General features: G+C 48.0%; 1 long non-coding RNA gene across 1 annotated transcript; it reads right to left on the bottom strand.

Annotated features, from left to right (window-relative positions):
• Positions 1–2,303: 2,303 nt before the first annotated feature.
• LOC138658205 (uncharacterized) lies at positions 2,304–3,220 on the bottom strand. Its single transcript, XR_011317392.1, has 3 exons — positions 3,082–3,220; positions 2,529–2,685; positions 2,304–2,437 (listed from the first exon to the last, which is right to left on the bottom strand). It is a non-coding gene; the product is annotated as an uncharacterized lncRNA (long non-coding RNA).
• Positions 3,221–21,808: the final 18,588 nt, after the last annotated feature.

Raw genomic sequence — 21,808 nt, 5'->3', positions numbered from 1 at the left:
AATGTGTTTTGTCCTAATATGTTTCAGGTACTTTACTTAGGCATGAAGCCACAAGCACCGTTCTAAAAATGTGGGTCATATTAGAGTATCGTAATAATGTGAAATGACCCTTTTTGCTTAGTCAATAATGACTGAGAAAATTAAATAGACACTTGTGCTTATTCCTGTTTTCATATTCCTCATGTTTTGTTTGTGCTTTTTGTTCTTGTTTTGCAGCTTCCTGTCCACAGGCTTGTCCTATGCGGGTCTACACCTGGAGTTTCTCATTGGGCGTTCGACAATTTCAGTCATTGTTAGGACAACCTGTTCCCAAATATGGCTGCAACTTAATGAAGTTGTGATGCCTGAGCCAAAAATGGAGGATTGGCTCAAAATCGCCACTGGTTTCAAAAATAATTGTGAATTCCCTAACTGCATTGGAGCTGTGGATGGGAAACATATCAGGGTGCGTAAGCCGCCGAACTCTGGTTCCCAATTCTACAATTATAAGCAGTTTTTCTCTGTAGTTCTGTTAGCAGTTGCTGACAGCAACTACAGGTTTATAATTGTAGACATTGGGGCCTATGGGCGAACTGGAGACTCTAGGGTCTTCAATTCGTCCATAATGGGTCGGCGACTACGTGACAACCAGTTGAACCTCCCACCACCACAACAACTCCCAGGCTCCAATGCGGAAGCAGTGCCTTTTGTTTTGGTTGGAGATGAGGCCTTCCAACTGACGAGGCACGTCATGAGGCCTTACCCCAGGCGCAACCTTGACCACCGGCGGAGGGTCTTTAATTTGAGACTTTCCAGGGCACGGAGACTGGTTGAGTGCGCCTTTGGTATTCTTGTAGCCAAATGGCGGGTTCTTCAGTCTGCCATTCAGCTGAGTGAGGCTTCAATCAATGAAGTGATCAAAGCCTGTGTAATTCTACATAATTTTACCAGAATACATGATTGTTCGTCTACAAATTTGGAAGATCACGTCATGACCAATCATAGTAGGCCTACCCCATATGTCCCTCCTCCGCGACGTCCCCTTTCTGGCCTAAAAGTTCGTGATGTGTTCACCAATTATTTTTTGAGTCCTCAGGGTGCTACTCCCTGGCAAGACTATACAATTTTGCATGTGTAATGTCTTTTTTGCGACATTTTTGCATTACCAAATTTGACAATATGTCTGCTGATTTTAATTTGTTCACATATGTTTATGATCATATCATGTGTGTGTGAGTTAATAAGAATGAACAGAGTGCATCCATAGTTTGTTTCTTACTAACGGCAAATTTACTTTTGAAACTTGTTTGTAGATTTAGTTATTTTTTAGCATAACAAATCTGGACAAATTAAGTGCCCCTTTTTTTTTAGGAAATAAAACAAACACAAAAATAAACATTACAGCTTGCTTTTTCAGCACAATCAAAACCTAATTTTGGGAAACCAAAAAAAAACCAAATGTAGCCAAACAAATTACAAGTCCTGGTAGGTAGGAAGTGGAGAAGTGGATTGGTCTGGGTCTGCATCAGGTGGCCTTTGTAGGCCCAATTGTCCAGCAGCCTGTGTGGATGTTATAGTGGCCTGAGGGAAATTCTGCCTGCTCTGATGCTGGCCACTTTGATGAGTGGGGCCAGGATTTGGGAGATAACCCAGATGTTGCTGCCCATATGTGCGGGAATCATACCCCAAACCAAAATGACCATATTGTCCAAACCCAGGTTGGGTCCAGCCTCCAGCACTGGGTGTGGACAAGTGGCCATATTGGGATGGGTGCTGATATCCTGCAATATGGTGCTGAGGTTGCCATTGTTGGTTATTTGTGGGTTGGGGTGGAGGTGTTGGCTGACGTGGAGGGGGTGCTTCAGATCCTTGTTGCGCATGCAGGCCTTGTAATCTCTGAGGCCGCAGAATATTTTCAGGTGACATCTGCCACTGTTCAATCATCTGCATCAGATTGTATGGGTTATTTGGGGGGGTGCATGCGTCAATAAGGATCTGAAAACACCCTCTCAAACGCAGCCTCAACTCCCGCTCTATGGAGCGTAAATACTGTGCAAGGCTCCGTGTGAATCCCTCCTCCCCATCATCCTCTCGAACCCGGGCCAAATAGTTCATGACCCCAGCATCCACGTTTCTCCTGCTTTGGAGAAGCTCTCTCCTGCGTCGTGCACGCTGTGGTCTGACTGCAGCCTGTGGGGATCGGTCAAGGGCAACAGTTGGGCTGCTGCTATTTCCAGGGTCATCCTGGCTAGGTGCTGGTGCTGCTGCTGAAGATGAGAACTGTGGGGCCTCAGTGTTTTCTTCTGCTGCAGCTGGAGCTGGGTGGCCCGATGAGGAACATCCTGGAGGTATTGAGGGAGCAGCAGATGGACCAGCCACCTCTTCACCGTCTCCAACTGGGTCAATGACCTGTTCTGAGTCAGACCCTGTCTCCCTGTCAGTGAGGTTAGACTGAGTTCTGCAAAATATAAATTTTGACATTTAATATGTTTTTTGGAATCATCTCTCCCCATTAAAAAATTAACCCAGTTTGAGATTTTGTAACTTACGGCCTGAGGTCCATGCTGGGGTTGAGAAACGTTAGGCGGTCAAAATAAATATATTTCTTCTTTTTTGGAGGTGCCCCTGCTCCACTTTTCTCCCGCTGCTGCCTCTCCCTCCTGTATTGGTCACGTATACTCCGCCACCTTGTTGTAACATCATCCACTGAAACAACAAAAATACACACATTGCTTAGACCATTATATGCAGAGTGCTCACACAAGGTGTAATGGAGGACACAGATTTACGGGTAGCATAGAAAGAGGCATTTGTGGCTCACATTAAGCAAGAAAATTAACTAAAAAAAAAAAATTATGAAGCAAGGCCACAAGGACAGCTACCCTCTATCCCAGAAAACACAATTACTGGAAAACAATGTTAGTAAGGGCACACCTGGTCAAAACCTTCATGAAATACATTTATCATGTCCAGCACCATGTCTATACTGCTGGAATTTCTAATACTTTCAGGATGAATTAATAAATTAAGGTTTAGCAATTCAAAGTAGTAAGGGCCTGCTGTTTACCAAGAACATTACATTGCAAACATGGGTGTACTTACTTATTTGTCGCTGGGCCGCACGTGGCTGCTGGTCATACTGTGGGAAGAGGGACCCACACACGCTCCTCCATGCTGCTTGTTTGACTGCCCTGTTGGCGTAGTTGGGGTCTCTTTGGTCCCATATTTCTGGCCTCTCCTGTATCAAAATGATCAGCATGTCTACATTAATTATGCGGGCCATGCTGAATCTCTCACTCCGTGGAGGCGTGCAGCAGACTTCCGGGTTCACTGTCTGGCTTTTTCAGCTAATTTGCATGTCTCACCGGCCTGATTGAGGGCTTTGGCCAGTTCAGGACATCTGCCAGTGAGTAGCGTATTTCTCGCAAGACACACGCATGGTCCGTATGCATTCCGTATTATACGCTCTCCCATAGACTTGCATTGGCGCATTTTTTGCGCAATACGCTGACAAACGCTGCATGCTGCGATTTTGTACGGCCGTAGAACGACGTATATTACGGATCCGTAATATACGGCTGATAGGACGAGACCCATTGAGAATCATTGTGCCGTATGTTTGGCGAGTTTTACGGACGTAGGTTCTGCGCTCTTACGTCCGTAAATCTCGCAAGTGTGACGCCGGCCTTACTGAGATCTTACCCATAGCAATTAGCTTGATTGGCACAAGCTGAGAGTGCTCACTTGGAGATCTATAAGAACTTTTCAGAACATATCTACACTAACCATGAATAAGACATCTTGTCGAAACACGTAGGCTAAAGTTGCTGTAGTGTCATATGCTGCTATGTGTTGATGTTCACAATGTATTTCTTATGGTACATCCATGGAACTTTTTTTAATTATGGATAAATAATTTTTATTTTTTATATGAGTACCTATATCCCGCTACATTTTCTCCATGTGTGCAATTTGGCCAGGGGGTTCATTCAGAAATCCTCCTCTCCTGATGGGGCTGGGTTTTTCTTCGTTAAGAAGAAGGATGGATCACTCTGACTGTATTGACTATCAAGGTCTCAGCCAGATCACGGTGAAAAATAAATACCCTGTCCCACTAATTCCTGAGTTGTTCAATGGATTAAGATGAATGGAAGATGGCTTTCAACACCAGGGAAGGACATTATGAATACGGAGTGATGATCTTCCGTCTCAGTAATGCATCCGCAGATTTTCAAGAATTTGTCAATGACATCTTCTGGGACCTGCTTTATTCCTGCGTTGTCATGTATCTGGACGATATTCTGGTATTTTCCCTGGATCTGGCCTCCCACAGATGAGCAGTTCGGCAAGTTCTTCAGCGTCTTAGCGACAATTGCCTTTACACCAAATATGAGAAATGCATTTTTGAACAGTCCACTCTTCTCTTTTTGGGATACCGGACTCAGGATGAATCCTGAGAAAGTCTCTTCCATCCTTAAATGGCCGCTTCCCATGGGAGTCAAAGCAATACAGCGATTCCTTGGCTTTGCTAACTATTATCGGCAATTCATTCCTCACTTCTCCACGCTGACCGCTCCCATCTCTGCAATGACCCAAAAGGGAGCTGATCCAAAGAACTAAAGAACTGGTCCTCCAAGGCTGAAGAGGCCTTCCGCTCTCTTAAATGGTTCTTCATCCTGCATCACCCAGATTTGAACAAGCAGTTCTTTCTAGAGGAGGACGCATCCTCCTTAGGGGCTGGAGCTGTGTTCACCCAGAAGTACTCCTCTGGCCGCCGCATGTCCTGCGATTTCTTCTCTAAGGCCTTCCCCGCTCCTGAGCATACCTACTCTATCGGGGATTGAGAGTTACTCACCATTAAAGGGGTTGTATCCTCCCGGGGCCCCTAATGAATTTTGTAAATACTTTATGTTGGTGTTTTAGCCTGTGAGCGGCGCTATGCCGGCGGCTGCGTCCAGGTCACGTAACCCCCAGAGTCTGGAAATTGACGTGACGTCATCAGCAGGCGTGACCCAGCCTCCACAGACAGCAAGAGTGACTGGGCTGTGGGCGGTTCTGGGGTCTGCGTGCAGGGCTATGCTGGGATCTGCGGGTGGGCGGGGCTGTGCTGGGTGGGGCGGTCTGCTGGCTGTGCTGGGATGTGCGGCCGGTGCTGCGATCTGTGTGCGAGGGGGGTCTGTGTGGTGGGTATGCGGGCGGTGCGGGGATCTGCGGTGCTGGGGTGTGCAGGCGGGGGGGTCTGTGGGGCTGTGCGGTGGGTCTGCTTTGGGCGCGGGGGCTCATTGGTGTGTGTGTCTCTGTGTGCAGGCATCGTCCGATGGGACTACAATGAGTGACACATTAGCCAATGATGGGATAGTAGTAGTCCCATCATCTGGCTAATGTGTTGAATGTAAAAATAAAACACATGCACACATATACAGTACATACATACAACATACATTACACACATATAGTACATACGACATACATTACACACATACAATACATACAACATACATATAGATATACAACATACATACAACATACATTACACACATACAGTACATACAACATACATATAGACATACAACATGCAGACAACATACATTACACACATACAGTACATACAACATACATATAGACATACAACATACATACAACATACATTACACACATACAGTACATACAACATACATATAGACATACAACATACAGTACATTACACACATACAGTACATAAAACATACATATAGAAATGCAACATACATACAACATACATTACACACATACGGTACAAACAACATACATACAATATACAACATGCAACATACAACATGCAACATGTGACATACAACATGCTACATACAACATGCGACATGCAACATGCAACATGCAACATACAACATGCACCATGCGACATACAACATGCAACATGTGAGAAGGGGGTAATACGTATGGCCCCTCCGAGGCTATGAATAACAGCCCGCAGCTGTCTGCGTAGACTTTATTGGCTATTAAAATAGGGGGACCCCCCAAAAAATTACGTGGGGCCCCCCTATATTTTTTAGCCAGAAAGGCTACGCAGACAGCTGCGGGCTGATATTTATAGCCTAGAGAGGGGCCATGGACATTGCCCCCCCTGGCTACAAATACCAGCCCGCAGCCACCCCAGAAATGGCGCATCTGTAAGATGCGCCAATTCCGGCACTTAGCACCTCTCTTCCCACTCCCCTGTAGCGTTGGGATATGGGGTAATAAGGGGTTCATGTCACCTTGCTATTGTAAGGTGTGTGAGGCTGTGGCCTCTGATACAGCTAGGGGGCACTGTTTGTTCTCCCCAGAATGTGCATGCAGACGGATGAAGTCCATAGGTGTGCATGAGAGTCACGGATCTCCGGTCCGGGTTTTCCAGGTGGCTGAAGGCCACAGGTTTGTGTGTGTTTAAAAACCCTGCAGTAAGGGGTATGGGTGTGTCAGGTGTCTGGCCAGGTCAGGGCAGGTGTGCGAGGTGCACGTCAGTGTCAGTCTGGTGTGTGCTGGTCTGCAGAGTGCATAGAGGCCAGCAGAGCCAGCACCCAGGGCAGCTGAATAGCCTGGCACCCGCAGTGTACACAGAGATGCAAGTCATCCATGGTACTGGTCTCGGATGTGGACAGTCCTGTGCCCGGAGGTGGATGTCCTGTGCCTGTAGGAGTCGGATGTGGACAGTCCTGTGCACGGAGGTGGATGTCCTGTGCCCGAATGAGTCGGATGTGGACAGTCCTGTGCCCAGAGGTGGATGTCCTGTACCCGAAAGAGGACTAGCATGTGCAACGATTGCAAACAGGTGGATATGGTGCCCGGCTGCTATCCGGAGGATAGCCTGAACTGTGTACGACTGTGTGAGTAAAGAGTCTGTAAAGAGACTGTGATACAGCGATGCAGGACACCCACAAGAACTAGTCAGAGGAGGGCTGGCATGTGTAGTGTCTGCAACATATGAGGCTGTGTGTATGGAGACGTATAGAGACTGTGAGATGGCGTGCAGTTGCCCAGGGAAACTGGACAAGGGAAATCTGGCCTGTTTAGGGACCACAAATCTAAAGCCATGTGATATGTATTGCTTTGAACTGGTGTAAACTGGTCACTGATAATATCCACTGAAGGTATGTGCATTTATGTGAATTGGACTTTAATGCTGTGAAGAAACACATTAAAAGAGACTTTTGTGTTTGAATTTGTGGGTCACTGCTTCTTCATTGCGTACGATGCTACTGCAGCGTTACATATGGTGGAGAATGTGGGCAGTGTGAACTGAGGCATACCTCAAAGCGTGCTGCATAGCATTGTGCAAAGTCGGCTGGAATTTTTATTTTTTTCTTCTCAAGACAGCTTGCTGTGGCTCGGCGGGGCCATGAAGATTGAAGGCTTCTGGTGGTAACTCGGTGGGGTTACGAAGATTTGCTGTGGATCAGCGGGTCCACGAATTTTGCGCAACAGGAGCTGCAGTTCTGGCAGCAGCAGCTAGAGGCGTTGCAGTTGCAGCAGAGAATGTGTTTATGTACTGTTTTGGGCGTAGAACCTGAAAATATTGAGATACCTGCCATAGGGGTTGCCAAATTATGGTCAGAGTGTAATCCCGATAGGCTTCCCCCTAGAGGTATTGGCAGGAGAAACTGAAAACGTTGTTTTGGGCGGGGATGTCACAGGGTCATACCGATGCCTTATTATCTCGTGCCCATACGGGGTAACAAGTGTTTAACCCCACAGGTATGAACAGTGGGGGAGGGTAAGTGAGGCTGTGCCCTCTGATACAGCTAGGGGGCGCTGTTTGTTCTCCCCAGAATGTGCATGCAGATGGATGAAGTCCATAAGTGTGCATGAGAGTCACGGATCTCCGGTCCGGGTTTTCCAGGTGGCTGAAGGCCACAGGTTTGTGTGTGTTTAAAAACCCTGCAGTAAGGGGTATGGGTGTGTCAGGTGTCTGGCCAGGTCAGGCCAGGTGTGCGAGGTGCACATCAGTGTCAGTCTGGTGTGTGCTGGTCTGCAGAGTGCATAGAGGCCAGCAGAGCCAGCACCCAGGGCAACTGAATAGCCTGGCACCCGCAGTGTACACAGAGATGCAAGTCGTCCATGGTACTGGTCTCAGATGTGGACAGTCCTGTGCCCGGAGGTGGATGTCCTGTACCCGAATGAGTCGGATGTGGACAGTCCTGTGCCCAGAGGTGGATGTCCTGTGCCCGTAGGAGTAGGATGTGGACAGTCCTGTGCCCGGAGGTGGATGTCCTGTGCCCGAATGAGTCAGATGTGGACAGTCCTGTGCCCGGAGGTGGATGTCCTGTACCCAAAAGAGGACTAGCATGTGCAACGATTGCAAACAGGTGGATATGGTGCCCGGCTGCTATCCGGAGGATAGCCTGAACTGTGTACGACTGTGTGAGTAAAGAGTCTGTAAAGAGACTGTGATACAGCGATGCAGGACAGCCACGAGAACTAGTCAAAGGAGGGCTGGCGTGTGTAGTGTCTGCAACATATGAGGCTGTGTGTATGGAGACGTATAGAGACTGTGAGATGGCGTGTGGTCGCCCAGGGAAACTGGACAAGGGAAGTCTGGCCTGTTTAGGGACCGCAAATCTAAAGCCATGTGATATGTATTGCTTTGAACTGGTGTAAACTGGTCACTGATAATATCCACTGAAGTTCTATGCATTTATGTGAATTGGACTTTAATGCTGTAAAGAAACACATTAAAAGAGACTTTTGTGTTTGAATTTTTGGGTCACTGCTTCTTCACTGCGTACGATGCTACTGCAGCTTTACAGGTGACATTAAGCCCGGTTAATAATGGAGAGGGGTCAATAAGATGCCTATCCATTATTAATCCTATAGTAGTGAAAAAAAAATTAAATACACAGCCAGAAAAAAGTATTTTAATATTCTTAATTTCACCATACTTACCATACTCGATCACCTGCAAAAAAATTAAAATAATAAACCGTATACTCCCTGTCCAACGCAATCCAATTAATAACGAGTGTCCCACGACGATCTCCCCTATAGAACAGTGTTAATGAACAATATGTTTCAGTTAAAAAAAAATGGCGTGGGTTCCTGCACAATTTTCTGCGACAGAGGGGGAAAGCTGACGGCCGGGGGCCAATATTTGTAGCCTGGGAAGGGGGTAATACCCATGGCCCCTCCGAGGCTATGAATATCAGCCCGCAGCTGTCTGCGTAGACTTTATTGGTTATTAAAATAGGGGGACCCCCCAAAAAAATGACATGGGGTCCCCCTGGAGCGCCCCCGGACACAGGGCCACAGGTTACTCGGTACCGGTCCTCTCTGTCTCAGTTCTGGGGTCGTCACGGTGGCGGGACCCGGTCCGTGACCCTACTAAGGGGCGTCCAATGAAAAGGTTGATAGTAGTTTGTCAAGGGTTCGTGACGCCACCTGTGGTGTTCGGTCAGGGCGACCGACGCTGCTTCGGGGTCCGCTGGGGTGATGGAATGGCAGCTAGATGGGGTACCTTCCCACAGGTGAAGTATATCCCCAGGGCTTCCCAGTAGTGGCGATGGTGTGAGGTGCAGTCAATAACGAGGACACAAGGTTGCAGTCTCTTTACCTCTTTACTGAAGGCTTCAGGATCCTCAATCCAGAGCACGGTTAACAGGTGTCATGGTTTACTGTGCTCTCGGGTCAGGTAGTTGCAGGGTTAACTCTTATGGCCTCTTTCTGGGTCCTGGGAGGCTTTTTATAGCCTCACTCTGAGGTCAGTCCTTGTCGTTTATACTCTGACCATTGGCTGAGTGTGTCTGACCCTGGTGTGCCTCTGCTTTGTGCAAGTACTAGTCTGTCTGTTTGGTTTCTGATTTGGTTCTGTCGCTGTTGTGATTTCTGCCTGCTGTTTTTGTACTGTCTATTGCCCGTTCTGGTTTTTCTGATCTATTGCTACGTCCTGACTATTTCTCTCTCTCTCTCTCTCTCTCCCTCTCCCTCTCCCTCTCCCTCTCCCTCTCCCTCTCCCTCTCCCTCTCCCTCTCCCTCTCCCTCTCCCTCTCCCTCTCCCTCTCCCTCTCCCTCTCCCTCTCCCTCTCCCTCTCCCTCTCCCTCTCCTCTCTCTCTCTCTCTCTCTCTCTCTCTCTCTCTCTCTCTCTCTCTCTCTCTCTCATGCAGGCATTAGCGGATCAGGTGAAACACCTAACGCAAATGTTCCAGAAATTGAATGTGGAGCAGCGCACGATGGCTCAGACCCAGCAGCAGCTGGTAGATACTGTACAGGGGGCTGTCGCTGCGGGGTCTTTTGGTACTGGTAGTACAGACGTGTTAGTGGTGTCTCCTGAATCTCCAGTAAAACTACCCGACACCTTCTCAGGGGATAAAAAGGCCTTCAGGGAGGGATGTAAACTTTTTTTTTCCCTGAGGCCTTGTTCTTCTGGGGATGAGTTCCAGAAGGTGGGGGTCATTATTTCTTTACTTCGCGGGGCTCCTCAAGCCTGGGCCTTTTCTCTATCTACTTCTGCTCCTGAGAGGATGACTGTTGATGCTTTTTTTGGTGCCCTGGGCCGCATCTATGATGAGCCTGACAGAGTCCGTATGGCTGAGGACATGGTAATGAGTGTTCGGCAGGGCAAACATTCAGCTGAGTGGTTCTGTTCTGAGTTCCGACGGTGGGCTGCAGAGGTGTCCTGGAATGATGCCGCCCTTCGTGGGCTATTCCGCAGGGGCCTGTCTGAACGCCTCCAGGACGCTTTGGCCCTTCATCCTCCAACTGACACTCTGGAGGATGCCATAACCCAGGCCGTACGAATGGACCGCAGGTTACGCGCCAGGGGTGTAATGCAGTGTGAAACTTCCCTGTTTGCTGGCAGCAAAGAGATTGGGTCTGCTCCTGAGCCCATGGAAATCGGTGTCACCTCGCTAAAAGAGAAGGAGAGAAGACGCCGCCGGGAGAAAAAACTCTGTTTCTATTGTGGAGAACCCGGACACTGGAGAAAAGATTGCCCCTCAAGTCCATCATCCTCTCAGATGACGGGAAACGACTAGGTCTGGGTAGCGGTCGAGGAAAGTGCTCAGACCTTCAGGTACTGTCTTCCTCGTGTACTAAAGTCTTCTTAAAGGTGGAACTATGGGTAGACAATTATCGTTTTTTCTCTACAGCTTTGGTGGACAGTGGTTCATCCCTCTACCTGGTCAGTTCCTGTGTCATCTCCCAACACAAGATAGGGACAGTCAGGCTGGAAACGCCACTTAAAATTGTGGCCATCGACTCTTCCCCTCTTACACGTACAGGAATTCTTTATGTTTCCAAAAGGTTTTCTTTACAGATAGGTTCTTCCCACAAGGAAGGGATGGAATGTTTTGTTATGGACAAATTGCCCGCAGGGCTAGTGCTGGGCATGCCATGGTTTCAACGCCACAACCCGGTAATTGACTGGGAAACAGGGGAGATTATTAAATGGGGATCCAAATGTGTCGATTGTTGCCATAAACCTGTTTGTTGTTTGAAACTTGCAAAACCTGTCTCGGTGTCTTCTGTTAGTCTGGAGAGTATTCCGGAGTACCTAAAAGACTTTGAGGACGCGTTTTCTTAAAGTGAGGCTGAGGCGCTGCCCCCGCATAGGCCATTTGACTGTGCTATTGATCTTATCCCTGGAGCCCAAAGCCCGTCTATTTAATTTGTCAGGCCCGGAGCGCCTAGCTATGAAGCAATACATTGCTGAAAGTCTTCGTAAAGGGCATATAAGACCTTCTGTGTCCCCCAGTAGCTGCAGGGATTTTCTTTGTTAAAAAAAAAGATGGCGGCCTACGTCCCTGCCTCGACTTTTGAGAACTTAATAAAATTACAGTCAGGAACACATACCCCCTGCCTCTGATTCCTGATCTCTGTAACCAGCTCTCTGGGGCCACGTGGTTTTCGAAGTTGGACCTCAGAGGAGCTTATAATCTGATAAGAATACAGGAAGGTGATGAATGGAAAACTGCATTTCTTACATCAGAGGGGTTATTCGAAAATCTGGTGATGCCATTTGGTCTCACCAATGCCCCAGCTGTGTTTCAAAATTTCATTAATGTTGTTTTTTCGGACCTCATTGGTCGCTTTGTTGTTATCTACTTGGATGATATCCTGATATATTCCTCTGACAGACATTCTCATTTATCACATGTTAGAACAGTGTTTCAAAGACTCAGGGAAAATCAATTATTTGTTAAACTAGAGAAATGTTCTTTTTTCGTTCAGGAGCTATCATTTTTGGGTCTCATAATCTCTCCACAGGGGTTTCGTATGGATCCCAAGAAGGTGCAAGCCATTATGGAGTGGGTCCAGCCTCGGGACCTTAGGGGACTCCAGCGCTTTTTGGGATTCGCTAATTACTATCGCAGGTTTATCAAAGGTTTTTCTCAGATAGTTAAACCCCTTACTGACCTCACATGTAAAGGGGCAGATGTCAGGAATTGGTCCTTGTCAGCCAAACAATCTTTTCTATCTTTGAAAAACTGTTTCACAACTGCTCCTGTTCTAGTGCAACCTGACTCATCCAAGCCGTTTGTAGTCGAAGTTGACGCTTCGGAGGTAGGGGTGGGGGCAGTGTTGTCACAGGGACCTGCTTCTCTGACTAATCTCTAAACCTTGTGCCTATTTTTCGAAAAAAAATTCTCAGGCTGAGAGGAATTATGACGTTGGTAATAGAGAACTCTTAGCAATTAAGTTGGCGTTCGAGGAATGGAGGCATTTTTTGGAGGGGGCGGCTCACCCCATCACGGTCATCACCGACCACAAAAACCTAGAGTATATCAAATCTGCTAAAAGACTGACTCCCAGGCAGGCCCGTTGGTCACTTTTTTTTTTTCTCGATTCCAATTCTCAATAACGTTTCGTCCAGGGTCTAAAAATATGAAAGCTGATGCTTTATCACGTAGTTTTGAGCCGCTATCCGCCCCTGATCCGCCGTCCCCCATTCTTCAACCCAATATCATTATAGCCGAAGTGTCATCGGAATTGGAACGGGAGATTGTGGGGGCTCAATCTTTAGCTCCAAGGTCCAAACCTAAAAACAAATTGTTTGTTCCTCAGCAATTACGCTCCAAGCTCCTGCGAGAGTTCCATGATTCGAAACTGAGTGCTCACCCAGGCATTTCTGCCACACGAGACTCAGTTGCTAGTCTTTTGGTGGCCTTTAATGGTTTCGGATATTAAGAGGTATGTCGCTGCGTGTGGGGTATGCGCCCGTTCTAAGAGCTCTCATTGCCGGCCGGCCGGGAAATTGATGCCTTTATCAATTCCAGGAAGACCATGGACTCACTTGTCCATGGACTTCATTACCAACCTTCCTGTGTCCCGGGGTAACACAGTAATCTGGGTAGTCATAGACAGGTTTTCTAAGTTAGCACATTTTGTACCTATGGCAAGTCTACCTTCAGCACAGACCCTCGCTAAACATTTCCTTGCTCAAATTGTACGGTTACATGGGGTTCCTATGAACATTGTATCAGATAGAGGGGCACAATTTGTGGCTAAGTTTTGGCGGGCTTTTTGCAAAAGGTTGGGGATATCTTTGTCTTTTTCCTCAGCTTACCACTCAGAGAGTAACGGGCAGACAGAGCGCACCAACCAGTCGCTTGAACAAATTCTTCGATGTTTGACTTCTGCTCTGCAAAGCGACTGGTGTGATGCTCTACCATTAGCAGAGTTTGCTTTCAACAACCGTACCAATCAATCAACCGGTAAGTCACTATTTTTTATTAATTATGGTCTGAACCCCCATTTTGGTGAATTCTCACGATTAGATTCGGGCTGTCCAGGAGCTGAGGACTGTGTCAACTGAATCAGGGAGTTATGGTCAAAAGTCCGGTTAAATATTTCCAGGGCTCAGGAGAATTATAAGCGTTTTGCGGATAAAAAAAGGAACTCTGCTCAGGTTTTCCAGTGTGGGGACAAGGTGTGGCTCTCTACGCGAAATATAAGTCTCCGTATGCCCTCCGCCAAACTGGGACCCAAGTTCATCGGTCCCTACGAGATCATTGAGGTTGTAAACCCGGTGGTGTATCGTCTTCGCCTCCCTCCCTCGTTGAAACTTCATAATGTAGATCCTTGCTTAAACCTTTAGGATCGGTGGTGGAAGATCCAGGTGCTGTTCCTTCCCCAGTCTTGGTCGAGGGGCATCTGGAATTCGAGGTACAACATATTGTAGATTCCCGGTGGGTTCGTGGGTCTCTACAATACTTGGTGCATTGGAAGGGGTACGGGCCGGAGGACCGGTCTTGGGTGTCAGCCAGGTCGGTACATGCTGATCGTCTGGTTCAGGCATTCCATGCTCGGAATCCTGAGAAACCTGGGGGTCCAGAGGCCCCCCATTAAGTAGGGGGTACTGTCATGGTTTACTGTGCTCTCGGGTCAGGTAGTTGCAGGGTTAACTCTTATGGCCTCTTTCTGGGTCCTGGGAGGCTTTTTATAGCCTCACTCTGAGGTCAGTCCTTGTTGTTTATACTCTGACCATTGGCTGAGTGTGTCTGACCCTGGTGTGCCTCTGCTTTTGCAAGTACTAGTCTGTCTGTTTGGTTTCTGATTTGGTTCTGTCGCTGTTGTGATTTCTGCCTGCTGTTTTTGTACTGTCTATTGCCCGTTCTGGTTTTTCTGATCTATTGCTACGTCCTGACTATTCTTCTGATTGCCCCTGTGTACTGCGCCGCCCTCTCTGTGTATGACCCCCGCCTGTCCGACCTGAGCTCCCCTCTCCTTTACTTTAGTTTCCCTGTAAAGACTTACACCCATCTCCAGCAGCAGGACGCTAAGCCCCACCTCCTGTGGTCACATGATCGCAGGTCCTCCAGTTCTCTACCATACTCAGCACGCTGTGCAGGTCCCGTCTGACTGAGTTTTCCTTTTGGTATCTGACCCCGGGTCCTCCTGTAGTGTGGGTGAGTCACCCTGTTCAGCCGTGACTGTGCTTCGGTGCTGACAGGATCTTGACAACAGGGCTGTCTGAGACCGGCCGGTCCGAAGGCACATCCAGAGTTCCCTTTGCAGGTGGAAATCGTGGCCTACCACTAGTGCCTGTGTGTTGTAGTGCTTCCCTGCTGAGCATTCGGGATAGTCCTCACAACTTCTGTTCTCGTTCTTTCTAGTTCTTTCTCGTTCTTTCTGTTCTCCGTCCCCCAGCTTTGTTATGGCTAGGATGCACCCGTTTGACGGGAAGGCTCGGAGCTATTCTGAGACCCTAGAGATGCCCCTCTCCACGTTTGCCCCCTATGTCTTCTTAGGTGATGTATGTTAGACAGCCAACCAATAATTAACTGTCCTGCGGTATTTGAAGTAAGGCATAAAGTCAGTTACTTCCTCGGTGTTCCGGTCACCGGCTACGCGCCTCAGTAGGATGTTGCCGTTCTCCGGGCACGACTCCTACTGGCTCTCCTTTGTGCTTTGATCTCGTTTCTCACTTCTCCACAATATACTTCGGTTCGTGTCCTTTCTTTAGATGCCGCCGCAGGGTAGTGCAGACGCGGCTCTGTAACGTTCTATCTTTGTCGCTAGGTGCCTGCCAGGTTCCCACGCCTGACAGGGACCCCCCTGAATCTCCCCCACAACATCCCCCGCCACGGGATGTTGCCTGGACAAAACCCAGTCAGCTTCTGACTAACTTCCTATCCAGCCCCTAGTTTTACCAGTGTGAGGAGTGGCCTAATAAATAAAACCTTTTGCTCCCCCTAGTGGCCGGAGTGTGAAGTGTACTGTGTGCTGGTGATACCTGGTCAGATGAACTCCTTTAGTGCCATCAGACGTACCATCACTCCCCTTAGCGGCAGAGCGACATTACTGCAACAACCAGGTCTCTGGGGCCCTGGACCCCTATATTTTATAGCCAGAAAGGCTACGCAGACAGCTGCAAGCTGATATTCATAGCCTAGAGAGGGGCCATGGATATTAACCTCCCTGGCTACAAATACCAGCCCGCAGCCGCCCCCAGAAATGGCGCATCTGTAAGATGAGCCAATTCCGGCACTTAATAATGGAGAGGGGTCAATAAGACTCCCATGCAAACTCTGTCTGCTGCACTCTGATGCAAACTCTGTCTGCTGCACTCTGATGCAAACTCTGTCTGCTGCATTCTAATACAAACTCTGCCAGCCGTCCCTCCAGTCTGTCCTCTGGGACCAGCTGCTGCACGTCCGTTGGTCTGTCCTGGAGTGGCACTTGGCATTAATTGGGAGCTAAGTCTAACCTCACCATCAGAGGCTCTAGTGAACAATCAGGTGTTTGCTTAGTCACACCCCTCCAGGCTCTCCACGGTCCATGGCACATTGGTTCCATAAACCACGTCCGTGACACCAACAACTTTGTTCCTAATTTGTTTGGAGATCTCATTGGTCTTCATGGTGTTGTTTGGTTAGTGGTGCCTCTTGCTTAATGGGGTTGCAGCCTCTGTGGCCTTCCAGAAAAGGTGTGTATATACTGACAGACCATGTGACACTTAACCCCTTAGTGACAGAGCCAATTTGGTACTTAATGACCGAGCCAATTTTTGCAATTCTGACCACTGTCACTTTATGAGGTTATAACTCTGGAACGCTTCAACGGATCCCGCTGATTCTGAGATTGTTTTTTCGTGACATATTGTACTTCATGTTAGTGGTAACATTTCTTCGATATTACTTGCGATTATTTATGAAAAAAATGGAAATATGTCGAAAATTTTTAAAATTTTGCAATTTTCAAACTTTGTATTTTTATGCTCTTAAATCAGAGAGATATGTCACGAAAAATAGTTAATAAATAACATTTCCCACATGTCTACTTTACATCAGCACAATTTTGGAAACAAAATTTTTTTTTGTTAGGGAGTTATAAGGGTTAAAAGTTGACCAGCAATTTCTCATTTTTACAACACCATTTTTTTGTAGGGACCACATCACATTTGAAGTCATTTTGAGGGGTCTATATGATAGAAAATAATGAAGTGTGACACCATTCTAAAAACTACACCCCTCAAGGTTCTCAAAACCACATTCAAGAAGTTTATTAACCCTTTACGTGCTTCACAGGAACTGAAACAATGTGGAAGGAAAAAATGAACATTTAACTTTTTTTTGCAAACATCTTAATTCAGAACCATTTTTTTTATTTTCACAAGTGTAAAAACAGAAATGTAACCATAAATTTTGTTATGCAATTTCTCCTGAATACTCCAATACCCCATATGTGGGGGTAAACCACTGTTAGGGCGCACCGCAGAACTTAGAAGTGAAGGAGCGCCGTTTTACTTTTTCAATGTTGAATTGGCTGGAATTGAGATTGGATGCCATGTCGCGTTTGGAGAGCCCCTGATGTGCCTAAACAGTGGAAACCCCCCACAAGTGACACCATTTTGGAAACTAGACCCATTAAGGAACTTATCTAGATGTGTGGTGAGCACTTTGAACCCCCAAGTGCTTCACAGAAGTTTATAACGTAGAGCCGTGAAAAAAAAAATCGCATTTTTTCTACAAAAATGATCTTTTTGCCCACAAATTTTTATTTTCACAAGGGTAACAGGAGAAATTAGACCACTAAAGTTGTTGTGCAATTTCTCCTGAGTACGTCGATACCCAATATGTGGGGGTAAACCACTGTTAGGGCGCACCGCAGAACTTAGAAGTGAAGGAGCGCCGTTTGACTTTTTCAATGCAGAATTGGCTGGAATTGAGATCGGACGCCATGTCACGTTTAGAGAGCCCCTGATGTGCCTAAACAGTGGAAACCCCCCACAAGTGACACCATTTTGGAAACTAGACCCCCCAAGGAACTTATCTAGATGTGTGGTGAGAACTTTGAATGCCCAAGTGCTTCACAGAAGTTTAGAATGCAGAGTCGTGAAAATAAAAAATATTTTTTTTTTCACAAAAAAGATTTTGTAGCCCCCAAGTTTTTATTTTCACAAGGGTAACAGGAGAAATTGGACTGCAATAGTTGTTGTCCAATTTATCCCGAGTACGCTGATGTGCCATATGTGGGGGTAAACCACTGTTTGGGCACACGGCAGAGCTCGGAAGGGAAGGAGCGCCTTTTTGGAATGCAGACTTTGATAGAATGGTCTGTGGGCATTATGTTGCGATTGCAGAGCCCCTGATATACCTAAACTGTAGTAACCCCCCACAAGTGACCCCATTTTGGAAACTAGACCCCCCAAGGAACTTATCTAGATGTGTGGTGAGAACTTTGAATGCCCAAGTGCTTCACAGAAGTTTAGAATGCAGAGTCGTGAAAATAAAAAATATTTTTTTTTTCACAAAAAAGATTTTGTAGCCCCCAAGTTTTTATTTTCACAAGGGTAACAAGAGAAATTGGACCCCAGAAGTTGTTGTCCAATTTATCCCGAGTACGCTGATGCCCCATATGTGGGGGTAACCCACTGTTTAGGCGCACGGCAGAGCTCAGAAGGGAGGGAGCACCATTTGACTTTTTGAGCGCAAAATTGGCTGTCGTGTTTGGAGACCCCCTGATGTACCTAAACAGTGGAAACCCCCCAATTCTAGCTCCAACCCCTAACCCTAATCCCAACCTGATCCATAATCCTAATCACTAACCCTAACCATAATCACAACCCTTACCCCAAAACAACCCTAATGTCAACCCTAACCATAACCCTAATCAAAACCCTAAATCCAACACACCCCTAATCCTAATATCAACCCTAATCCCAAACCTAACCCTAATCCCAAGCGTAACCCTAATGCCAACCCTAACCCTAATACCAACCCTAATCCAAACCCTAAACCTAATCCCAGCTCTAACCCTAACTTTAGCCCCAACCCTAGCCCTAACTTTAGCCCCAACCCTAACCCTAGCCCTAAGGCTACTTTCACACTTGCGTTGTTTGGCATTCCGTCGCAATCCGTCGTTTTGGACAAGAAACGGATCCTGCAAATGTGCCCGCAAGATGCGTTTTTTGCCCATAGTATTGCCGACGGATCGTGACGGATGGCCACACGTCGCGTCCGTCGTGCACTGGATCAGTTGTGTTTTGGCGGAGCGTCGGCACAAAAAAACGTTCAATGAAACGTTTTTTTGTACGTCGCATCCGCCATTTCTGACCGCGCATGCGTGGCCGTAACTCCGCCCTCTCCTCCCCAGGACATAGATTGGGCAGCGGATGCGTTGAAAAACTACAGCTGCTGCCCACGTTGTGCACAATTTTCACAACGTGCGTCGGTATGTCGGGCCGACGCATTGCGACGGCCCCGTACCGACGTAAGTGTGAAAGAAGCCTAACCCTAAATTTAGCCCCAACCCTAACCCTAAATTTAGCCCCAACCCTAACCCTAAATTTAGCCCCAACCCTAGCCCTAACCCTAGCCCTAACCCTAGCCCTACCCCTAACCCTAACCTAACCCTACCCCTAACCTAACCCTACCCCTAACCCTACCCCTAACCTAACCCTACCCCTAACCCTAACCTAACCCTACCCCTAACCTAACCCTAGCCGTAACCCTACCCCTAACCCTACCCCTAACCTAACCCTAGCCGTAACCCTACCCCTAACCTAACCCTAACCCTACCCCTAACCCTACCCCTACCCCTAACCCTACCCCAACCCTAGCCCTAACCCTACCCCTAACCCTACCCCTAACCCTAACCCTAACCCTAATGTTAGCCCTAACCGCTGTTCTCCTGCCGGCCGGCAGATGGAGACAGATGGCGGGCGCACTGGGCATGCGTCCGCCATGTTCTTCTGCCGGCGGCCAGGAGGAGCAGCAAGAGGATCCAGGGACCTAGGTGAGTATGCTAGGGTCCCCGAATCCCCCTATTTCTCTGTCCTCTGATGTGCGATCACATCAGAGGACAGAGAATTACACTTTACTTTTTTTTTTTTGCGGTCGCCGGTAAACAGTTAATTACCGGCGATCGCAAAACAGGGGTCGCTAAAACCGACCCCCGATCATGCTCTTTGGGGTCTCGGCTACCCCAGGCAGCCGAGACCCCAAAGATTCTCCCGGTGCCGGCCGGCGGGCGCACTGCGCATGCGCCCGCCATTTTGAAGATGGCGGCGCCCACCGGGAGACACGAGGAGCATCGGGGGAGCTAGGTGAGTATTGGGGGGCCACCTGGGACCCCTTTTCTCTGTCCTCCGATGTGCGATCACATCGGAGGACAGAGAAATTAAAAAGAGATCGCTTTTTTTTTTTTTTTTTTTGCGATCGCCGGTAAACGGTTAATTACCGGCGATCGCAAATGCGGGGAGGGTTAAAAACCCCCCGAATCATGTTCTCTGGGGTCTCGGCTACCCTCGGCAGCCGAGACCCCGGAGAAAATCGGCCTGTGGGGGGCGCTATACACTTTTTCCACAGCGCCGTTAATTAACGGCGCTGTGGTTTAAGTACCCTTAGCGGCCACCGTTAAAAGGCGTATCGGCGGTCGCTAAGGGGTTAAGGTACCGTCACACTAAGCGACGCTGCAGCGATACCGACAACGATCCGGATCACTGCAGCGTCGCTGTTTGGTCGCTGGAGAGCTGTCACACAGACAGCTCTCCAGCGACCAACGATGCCGGTAACCAGGGTAAACCTCGGGTTACTAAGCGCAGGGCCGCGCTTAGTAACCCGATGTTTACCCTGGTTACCATCGTTAAAGTAAAAAAAAACAATCACTACATACTTACCTTCCGCTGTCTGTCCCCGGCGCTCTGCTTCTCTGCTCTGGCTGTGAGCGCCGGGCAGCCGGAAAGCAAAGCGGTGACGTCACCGCTCTGCTTTCCGGCCGCTGTGCTCACAGTCAGTGCAGGAAAGCACAGCGCCGGGGACAGACAGCGGTAGGTAAGTATGTAGTGGTTGTTTTTTTTACTTTTACGCTGGTAACCAGGGTAAACATCGGGTTACTAAGCGCGGCCCTGCGCTTAGTAACCCGATGTTTACCCTGGTTACCCGGGGACCTCGGGATCGTTGGTCGCTGGAGAGCTGTCTGTGTGACAGCTCTCCAGCGACCAAACAGCGACGCTGCAGCGATCGACATCGTTGTCGGTATCGCTGCAGCGTCGCTGAGTGTGAAGGTACCTTAAGCCTGTGACTTATGGAGGTAATTGCTTGCACCAGAAATAGGGGCTTCATAGCAAAAGGGGTACATATGCAATTGTAAATTTTTAGTTATTTGATCCCATAAATTTAATTTATACCTATATTTTTCTCACTTCACTTCACCAACTTAGACTATTTAGTTTTGATACATCACACACAAATTGGATTACAAAAATAGTTAAACACAGATTGTAATGTATCAAAATAGGTAAAAAGTCACACTACCGTAGAATACGGCCGAGTGCTATGCGAGATAGCATGATGTTCTGTGCGGTCGACCTGTCTAAACGAGTCTTTAAATGAGCGCCGATTGAATGAAGCCAATTGCCAGTTTGTAAGGGGGTGACCCGGAATGTCACATGCCTCTCCTCCTTTGAACATGTACATACAGTATGTGTCAAGTGCGGCACAGTGTTGGTAGTTCTAATGTAATGCGTGGTTCTCTACTGCTATTTAATTTGTGCTATGTGATGTATTTAATGTTTCTAAGATTAGGGATAAGATAGGATAGAAGCTGACATAGAGCAATAAGGGTTAGAGTAGAGGGGGCATTATATTAAGGCATAGAGTGATAATAGAGTACAGGCAGCACAGGGGTTTACAGTGGCGTAGGAAGGGGGGTGCGGGGGGGGCGGTCCGCCCCGGGCGGCACAATGCTGGGGGCGGCCGGCGCTGCAGGAGAAGAAGATAAAAAAAAAAAAAAAAAGACGCCCCTTTAAATCTTCGGGCGGCGCCGTCCGCCGCCACGACCTGGGCCAGCTCCCCCCACCCCCGGGTCCCGCCCCCGCCCCCCGCTCTAATACTCACCTCTCCTGGTTCCTGCGGC

The sequence above is a fragment of the Ranitomeya imitator genome, chromosome 1 (assembly GCF_032444005.1).
Source record: "Ranitomeya imitator isolate aRanImi1 chromosome 1, aRanImi1.pri, whole genome shotgun sequence".
NCBI classification, from domain to species: domain Eukaryota; kingdom Metazoa; phylum Chordata; class Amphibia; order Anura; family Dendrobatidae; genus Ranitomeya; species Ranitomeya imitator.
Note: the sequence above shows the minus strand (reverse complement) of the source record. Positions and strands in the feature narration are given on the sequence as shown.